Source organism: Malurus melanocephalus, unplaced genomic scaffold, assembly GCF_030028575.1.
Source record: "Malurus melanocephalus ecotype Western Australia unplaced genomic scaffold, MMel_1.1 scaffold_222, whole genome shotgun sequence".
Lineage (NCBI taxonomy): Eukaryota > Metazoa > Chordata > Aves > Passeriformes > Maluridae > Malurus > Malurus melanocephalus.
Genome location: NW_026623454.1, coordinates 230,894 through 238,851, shown reverse-complemented (window position 1 = coordinate 238,851; position 7,958 = coordinate 230,894). Strand labels below are relative to the sequence as shown.

General features: G+C 44.1%; 1 protein-coding gene across 1 annotated transcript in view; it reads left to right on the top strand.

Annotated features, from left to right (window-relative positions):
• The first annotated feature begins 23 nt into the window (after positions 1–23).
• VSNL1 (visinin like 1) overlaps positions 24–7,958 on the top strand; it is an 86,362-nt gene continuing 78,427 nt past the window's right edge. Inside the window, exon 1 of the mRNA XM_057374302.1 lies at positions 24–120. The gene's annotated coding sequence lies outside the window, so the exon portion shown is untranslated. The remainder of the gene's footprint in view (positions 121–7,958) is intronic.

Here is a 7,958-nt window from a genome sequence, read left to right as displayed (position 1 = left end):
CGGCGCGAGCGGCGGCGGGCGCGCACCGAGGCGGCGCCGCGTGTCCCTCCGGCCCCAGCACCGCGGCGGGACCCCGGGCCCTGCGCCCTCCTCCGCACCGGGACTGACCCCGCGCCCGCAGTAAGTGCGGGGAGGGACCGGGCTGGGGGGGAGATCCGGGCTCCGCGCCCGCGAGATGCGGGACAGAACCGTTTGCCGGGCTGCCCCGCGCGGGGCTTTTCCTCACGGGAAGGCGGCGGGATGGAGGCGCGGCGCGGCGAGGCTGAGGCGGGGGCTGCGCGGCCTCGGCGCTCCTCAGCGCTCGGGGATCATCCTCACCGGGAAAGTTGGTGTGCGCGGTCGGTGTGCGGGAGTTTTTCTTCCACTGGCGAGATGGAGGGGAGTCGTACCCGCAGCGATTTGCCGTTAACTGTTGAGGGATGAGAGACCGAATCCCCCACCGATCCGGATATAAACACCGACAGCATCCAAAGGAAGAGCTGTGCTGTAGCGTATCAATTTGCGCTTGGAAACGCTTTGGTGGAAGTGGGAGTCTTTGGCGTTCGTGTTCGTTTGAAAAGCGATACCGAAAAGGGCGTGATTTTTTTTTTCTTTCCAGTAGGGAAGGGGGGGGGAAAAAAGGGGGGGAAAAAAAGACCGTGCGAAACCAAGCGCCAGAGCAGCCCTCGCAAGGTCATCACACCACGGGGGAGGCAAAAGTGCTCCCGATCCATGCGATCGCTCGATCGCTTTTCTTACTGCCTGTAAGGAATGTTTTTATTTTACCATTTAATTTACTTAACACGCGAGGTGTTTGCAGGTGGGCGCGGGGTAGGTGCGGGGCGGAGGTGCCGCGCTCCTGCTATTTACTAGGGCATCAATCGGAGTGAAGATGGAGGTGGGAGGAGATAACAAAAGCTGTTGTGCGATCCTGGGCATCTCCCACACGAAGGCGTGAGAAGGAGGAGGGAAAGGAGACGGCAGGAGAGAGAATTTCATTTCCAAAGATCAAAACAAAAGGAGGAGCAGGTTGAGGCAGATCGTGAGCAGCCGGGGCGGAAAGCGAGGGAGGCGATTTCCGCGCTGACCCGAGCGGAGCGGAGTGCGGGGGCTCTGCGGGAGCCGGGATGTGCGCGGCCGCGGAGGGAGGGAGGGAGCGCAGGCGGGGGCTGCCGACCGGCGCAACTTTGCGCGCCAGCGTGGCTTGGAAATAAGCCGYTCGCTCCCGGAGAGCCGTGCCGTGTGTGTGTGGGGCGAGGGGAGGAACGCCTGCCGCTACCCCGAGCGACCCTTCCAGCGCCCCGCAGGGAAGGACCGGATCCTGGGAGCGCGGTGCGGGGCAGCGCGGCTCTCAGCGCTGCGGTGGGGACGCTTCCCCGGCGCCCGGGGTGCCGCGCCGGGACACGGGGGCTCAGCGCCGTGCGGGGTCCTGCGGGCATCCCGGCGGCGGCTGCTGAAAGGGACCCCAGCACTGCCGCCCTCCCGCACAGCCCGATCCCCAACCACCGCTAGTTCCTCCGTCCCCGCCGCTCTCTGTCTCTGCAGGGCTGCCCGTGCCGCCGGCTCCCCCGGTGTGGGGCTTTCCCCGCCCGTTCGGGTGTCGCCACCCCCCGGAGTCCCCCGTTCTCCCCACTGCCCCCCCAAGGGAACGCCTCCCTCCTCCCACCCCACCGGGCGGTCCCCTTCCTGCATGAAGACACCTGCGAGACTCCTCTCACTCCAGCTTTGCATCCTGCCCCCAGTGCCATGGCCTTTCCTCTGCTGGGTGTTTCCCTGGCACCTCCCTGACATCCCCAGCCCGGGTTGGCTGCTCCGGCCCCCGGCAAGCGGAGAAACCGTCGGAGATTGCGGAGGAAAGGTGAAGGGGGGTTGGTCTTACGCAACTACAGACCCTCCAGCTCCCCGCCCCTGGAGGAGCCTGTTGGGGGCTTTTTGGAGGTGGGACGGGGCTCTCCGCCTTCCTCGGGCGAGGGGCAGCTGGAGCTGGAGCGGGTGGAGCTCCCGCCGCTGCGCAGGTACCGCACTCCGAAATTCCACACGACCCGGAGCAGTGCAGCAAGGCGGGGAGGGGGCTTACCTGCACCRCCAAGCTTTTCGGCTGACAAGGAAACGTGCAGATAACAGGGTGATGAAAACACCTGAAACTCATTAAACTGAAAGGTGCTTACTTGGGCATTAGAGCCATAGCCARTTATCAAAAGGCCAAATATATTAATAAAATCTGTGGTTTTGTACAGAAGATGCTAATGTAACAGATGGGTTTAAAAGATACAGGTACTTCTCCCAACAATTCTGCTGACAAAATATTTTTAGCAATGTTTTGTTATTAGTGTGTCTATGGATGGGCAATTTCTTCCTTCATATATTGGAAARTTCAGATCTCAGAATTATCACTATCTTTTTCTGAACAATAAAAAGATGTACATATTTCAAAACCGGAATAGGATATGCAACAGATTAATCACAGAGAAAAACAAATGTATGTGGAAGCTTAGTCTTTGTGAAATACATAATCACTGGCCTTTTCAGAATACATGCGTACTAGTAGTTGTTTCTGTGACACATTTTCAGAGTCATTAGTTTTCACTACTGTCCTATTRCTTGACAGAATGCCTTTCCTTTTTAAAGAACATAGTTCATTTAAGAACATCAGTTTGCTTCAAAGATCCTCTAGTACAGTGTTCGAACAGCACAATCCATTTCAGGTTTGTAGACTGCGATCAATTCTAATTAAAACTTTAATTACGTTTTTCTCCATTCAAACAAAGCATGAAGTAGTCTGAGCTAATGTGGCWGTCAAGGAAAAATAAGGAAACATGTTCTTCATCTTGGTTATGTGTTATCTCTGCCTTTTAATTAAGGACTGAATCCTTATCTTGTTACTTATACAAACTTTTATGACATAGGGCTGCAGTATTTATYCAGTTTTCTGGGTTGCTCCGTCTCCTTGCCCCATACAAAAGAATACCTGCACACAGAATTACACCGCTGATTTTTCAGTGTGCTTCGTGTTCTGGAATGTCCAGCTATTGCCAGCACATCAGCTGTGTCGTCAAGCGACATCTACTCCGGAGTATCACAGCGTTATGTAACTCACAACACAGAGCAAATGCCAGAGATGTCGGTCCCGTTGTGCCTTCCCTGGTTGTACCAGAAGAGTCATAGCTGGTACCCCACTACAGCACCAGCCAGAAGGAGAAGTGTGCCAGAAGAGGCGAAGTCTAACTGGGATGGGATGGGGCAGGGTAGGGAAGGGCAGAGCAGAAGGAATCAGGCTGGCTGTGCAGGATGGAAGYGGTGCAGTGCTGCTGGCTCTGGTGCTGTTGGGAAAAGGTGCCATGTGTGCCAGGGTGCAACATCCCGCTGACTGCAGCGTGTTTGGGCTGTGGGGGGATCCCAGYGTGGGATCCAGCAGGGTTCTGCTCGAGGGCTGCAGCACTGTCATGGTGCTGCAGGCCTCTCGACTTCTCTTTTGGTCTATACACTCMGTACAGCTGCAGGAAGACTCTGAATCTAAGGATACAGGTTCCCTCAGCAAACACATGAACATGGTGAACCTTKTTGTGGGTGATTCTGTAATTGTTTACATTTCAAGCTGTTGTCCTCGTTCTGTTTTTCAGTTTTGGAATTCTAATGTTATGTCTGTCTACGCAACAGATTCCTAAGCTTTTTTTAGATTATATCTGTGCCTCATGCTCCTGTTTTAGGTGTTCAGTTTTGTCAACTTTTGCAGAATCCCRTAGATTTCCAGAATTTTATGTCACTTGGCCAAAAAGTGATAGCTCATCCTCTAAATGTATATAAAAAAGCAACATACACTAATTGAAGATGGAGTTACATTTAAATTATGGTAGGCAAATTTGGTTTTAAAGTACTAGGAATTGATACACACAGCACTTGCCCTGAGCAACTGTGCTCCTTGTCTGTGGTGTTAAACATTGTCAACACCGGTCTTTATCCTTTTGTTTTTAATAAGTATTGTTTTGCCAGTGTGCACTGGGGCTAAATACACTTTGTTATTCAAGTAGTCTAGTAAAGAAGCTTGTGTTTCCAGGTGGGTTTGATTGTCCATGGAATCTTTCCTTTCCTTTAACTTTGCCCTAACGTTAATAGAGAAAAGCAACTGTGCCATCTTTCTGTATTATCCTATATATGCCTAATTTTGACTCAGGCTACTCTTAATGAGCCTAGACCATTTAATCTGTCTTCTTTTGGGTCACTGTTATCTGGATTTGCACACCTTTTGCCATTCTCTACATCATTGGCGTGTAATTTTGTTTCTTTTTGTGTGCATCCATTTCATCTTTGGATCACTTTCCTCCTTACCCATTTTCTTCTTTGTTTATTTGTTTATTGGGAAAGACCATGGTTTACTCCATAGCTTCTCTCTATGCATTTCTGAAAGCACTGTGTAGTTCAGGAATACAGCACTGACAGGGAAGTCTGTGAGCATTTGCAGTGCTGGAATACGTAAGGATCCAGATCGGCTCCCATCACAGGGCGGTGCTTTCTTACCTCAGCTCCAAATCTTTTCTTTATTCATAGGGAGAGAGAATCTTACATTTTGAATTTTATGCTATTGGTCTGACTCTAGTAGCTATAAACCTTTTTGAAGAAAATTAAACACATGAAAAAAGGATACTGGTTCATGGAATATAAAATCTCAGGGTAGTGCTACAAATCCATATTGCTTTTTAAGTTATAAAGTGCTAAGAGTATATATGTATTTTTTGGTTTTTAACTATGTGGATGTTATACATAGGGTCTCTGCTTTCAAGAGGTTTCCCACATTTGGATGTGAATGTGGCTCAAGGGACAATAATATACATGTAGGAAATTAAGGCAAATTATCGGAGATGGTTTCATAGATGAAAGTTGAAAACTGTAAGTAGTTTCAAAGAGATGGTTGAAGGAGAAAAAGATAAAAATCACTTGATAGTCAAATTCACTAATGTGTTTATAAAAATATCAAGCTGTTTTTTCCTGGTGATTATTCCCCTGAAGAAAGTAAGGAACAGAATATGTTCTGTCAAATAACTTGTAAAACCACTGCTAATTGAAATAAATGGTGTTCTTTGGGAGTGAAAGGACAACCACATCTTTTGTTGAACTAAGCATGTTGTATTCTAAAACTATGATACCAAGGACAACGGAATAAGCATTACAGATATTATTGAGGATTTTCTCCCTTAAATAAACCCTGAAAGTCACATTTTCAATCCCAATAATGGACTGTATTATAACTTCCTAGTTGCAAGTTTGGTACATTCTTGAGTTTTTCAACAACTTATGAGTTCAAAGTAATGGGAAGTGATAATCTGAGATTACCAAGTAGATCTTTTAAGATAACTGTAATAAATCATTTCTTAATAGGAAGATAAAGAATTTTAAAAKCACTTTATCACCACAAAACCATTTGAGGACGATGATCTACACAATCCACATTTTAAAAGTCTGAATTGATATGCAGGAAGAAAACAAAATATAATGGTGATTCTTATACATTTACACCAATACAAATAGGAGTTACTAAACTTTGGGGTTAAAATGACCTTTAATCACTTCTGGCTTAAAGCAGATTTCATTTTAAATTATTGATGATTTCAGAGAAGCATCATTGTTTTTATGCAGCATTACTAAATACCAGAAAGAATTGTTTCRCTTCTTTCTTGTTTGCCAACTTATACTCTCTTAAAGTTCATTTACGAAAAGGTGTCRAAACTGAGATACATAATGGTAAGACTTACTAGTGGTGTTGAAAAAAGCTTTTTTTGGTCCTATTGAGGTACTTTCATACTGTAGTTAGGCACAAAAAATTGTATAATTTTAACTCCTAATGAGTTGAATCAATCAATATAACAACCAATGGGGTTGCCCTGGTTGTTCAAACTTTTACTGTACAAGTCAAAATGTATACTCAGGAAGAAAACAAGTTGGGACAGTAATTTGCAGAATTTTTAGACTAATAAATACGAGGCTCTAAAACTTTTGATGAAAATTACTTTTGTTCATTTTAACTTATGGCTAACTAGAAAGTTGTGTTCGAGAGAAGAAAGCTTTTAGATTCCTAAATGTTYAACTCTGCAAGGGAAATTAATGAACATTTTAACCATGTCTAGCAGAGTCCAGAGCATTTGGCTCAGCAGTGCCTCTACTTTCCTGCTCATGAAACACATACAGATTTTGGGGGAGAAAAAAAAAAAACCAACCTTGATTTAAAGACCATGGAGAATGGAAAATGCATCTCTGTGTCCTCTTTAAGCTCTTTTAGTAATGAATTATCCTTAGTGTTGAAATGTCTTGGTTCTGGACTTCATTATGAGTTCTTGAACCCAAGTTGGGAAAAAAAAATCTTAAATAGATCAGCTGTTGAGCCAGGAGTGTGTAGAGTACCTATGACTTGACTTTAATATCGAAAAATAATTTCACAAAGATAATTTATTTTTTAATGAAAGTTTAGCRTTCCACTTAATAGAAAACATTTTTACTCACAAGTAGATATTAAATCATTCACTGTAAGATGGAATCAAATAGCAGTGAGGAGACATGAATATTGTCTTTTTTGTGGACTGCATTTGRGTGTCTATGTGATTTAATTAGACTTTATTCAGAATGGAGTAGTCTAAAAATAGAAAATCTTGTTTATAAAAGCTTTTACAATACAGCATATTTCTCTGTACTCTTATCTGCTATATTTAGAAATACTAAGCAACTGAAGACTCGTAAAGAATGAAATCTGAGATATTGGTAGTTATAATGCTTTTGTTGTTTAGTAGAAGTTGGCACATGTACGGAGAAAGTTAAGGTTTTCTAAAGTTAGTGGAAGTGAACATTTTTACAAGTTTTTAGCACTGAAAATAAAATGAGCTTATATAATAAATAATGCTGCAAAARGTTATTTGTGCAAGTATTGTTAACTTCCAGCACATAGCCAGTCAATTTAATTATGGTCAATGTTCTTACATTACACCAGAATATACACTGGGGATTTTTTTAAGTAGTCATATTTCTTTCTAAAGATACATTTTTTTTAAGCCATACAGATGAGTACCAATGTTCGTGAATTGTCTTGAAATGCATGTTTTGAATGGCATAAAAGGCTTTCAGTTTGAAAGTATGATAGCCTGAAAAGAGATTTTTAGCTTGATGCATGAAACATCTGATGATTTTTGTAAATCAGACTGATTTTATACAAAAAGACTGCATCTTCAAATGGCCAACAAAGTTTGACCTGTATTTTTCACCTTTTTCTGGGGGGAGGGGGGTTGTTTTTTTTTGTTGGGGATTTTTTGTTTATTTTTAATCTGTCTTGGATATGTTGCTTCAACCACATTGTAAGGTTGAACAATGCTCTACAAAGAGCTCCAGTTGACTTGGAATCTGGTCCCTGCCAGCCACGCAGAATGAGAAAATTTAGAATAGTATAAAATCAGTGTGTTTAACCTTGTTAAAACTTTATATTGCGCATCCCTAAATAAAGAGAGTCAAATAATCACAGACTCTATTTTCCATATGCATGAATATTTTTGTCTCCTTCTGAGGGTGAAGTTCTGTCAAAACAGCTATATTATTGAAATGCCAAGGTGCTTAACAGAAGTAGTTCTAAGACTCCATTTTCCTCCTCAGGTATAGTAAGAAGACCACAAAGTGGCCTTGATCATTCTTCATAAATAGGTTTTGTTTGCCAGAATTGTCCCCCACACTGGGTGAGTTCTTAGCTATTTAGTTCAATGACTRTTGTTTATTAATTTTAATTCCCGTTTGGGAAAACAGGCTGGTTGGAAGTGGTTGTGATGTTTTTACATTTTTCTCAATCATCTGCCACACAGAGGTGCTACTGGAACACAGATCAGTAAGTAACTCTCGTTTCTGTGTGGTTTGAGAGGTGAGCATTACTTAGTCAGGCTTCCCACTCTGTTATAGGAGAATGTAATCCTCAAGTGTCAACAAGTACTAACTGCCTSGTGTCTTATCTCATC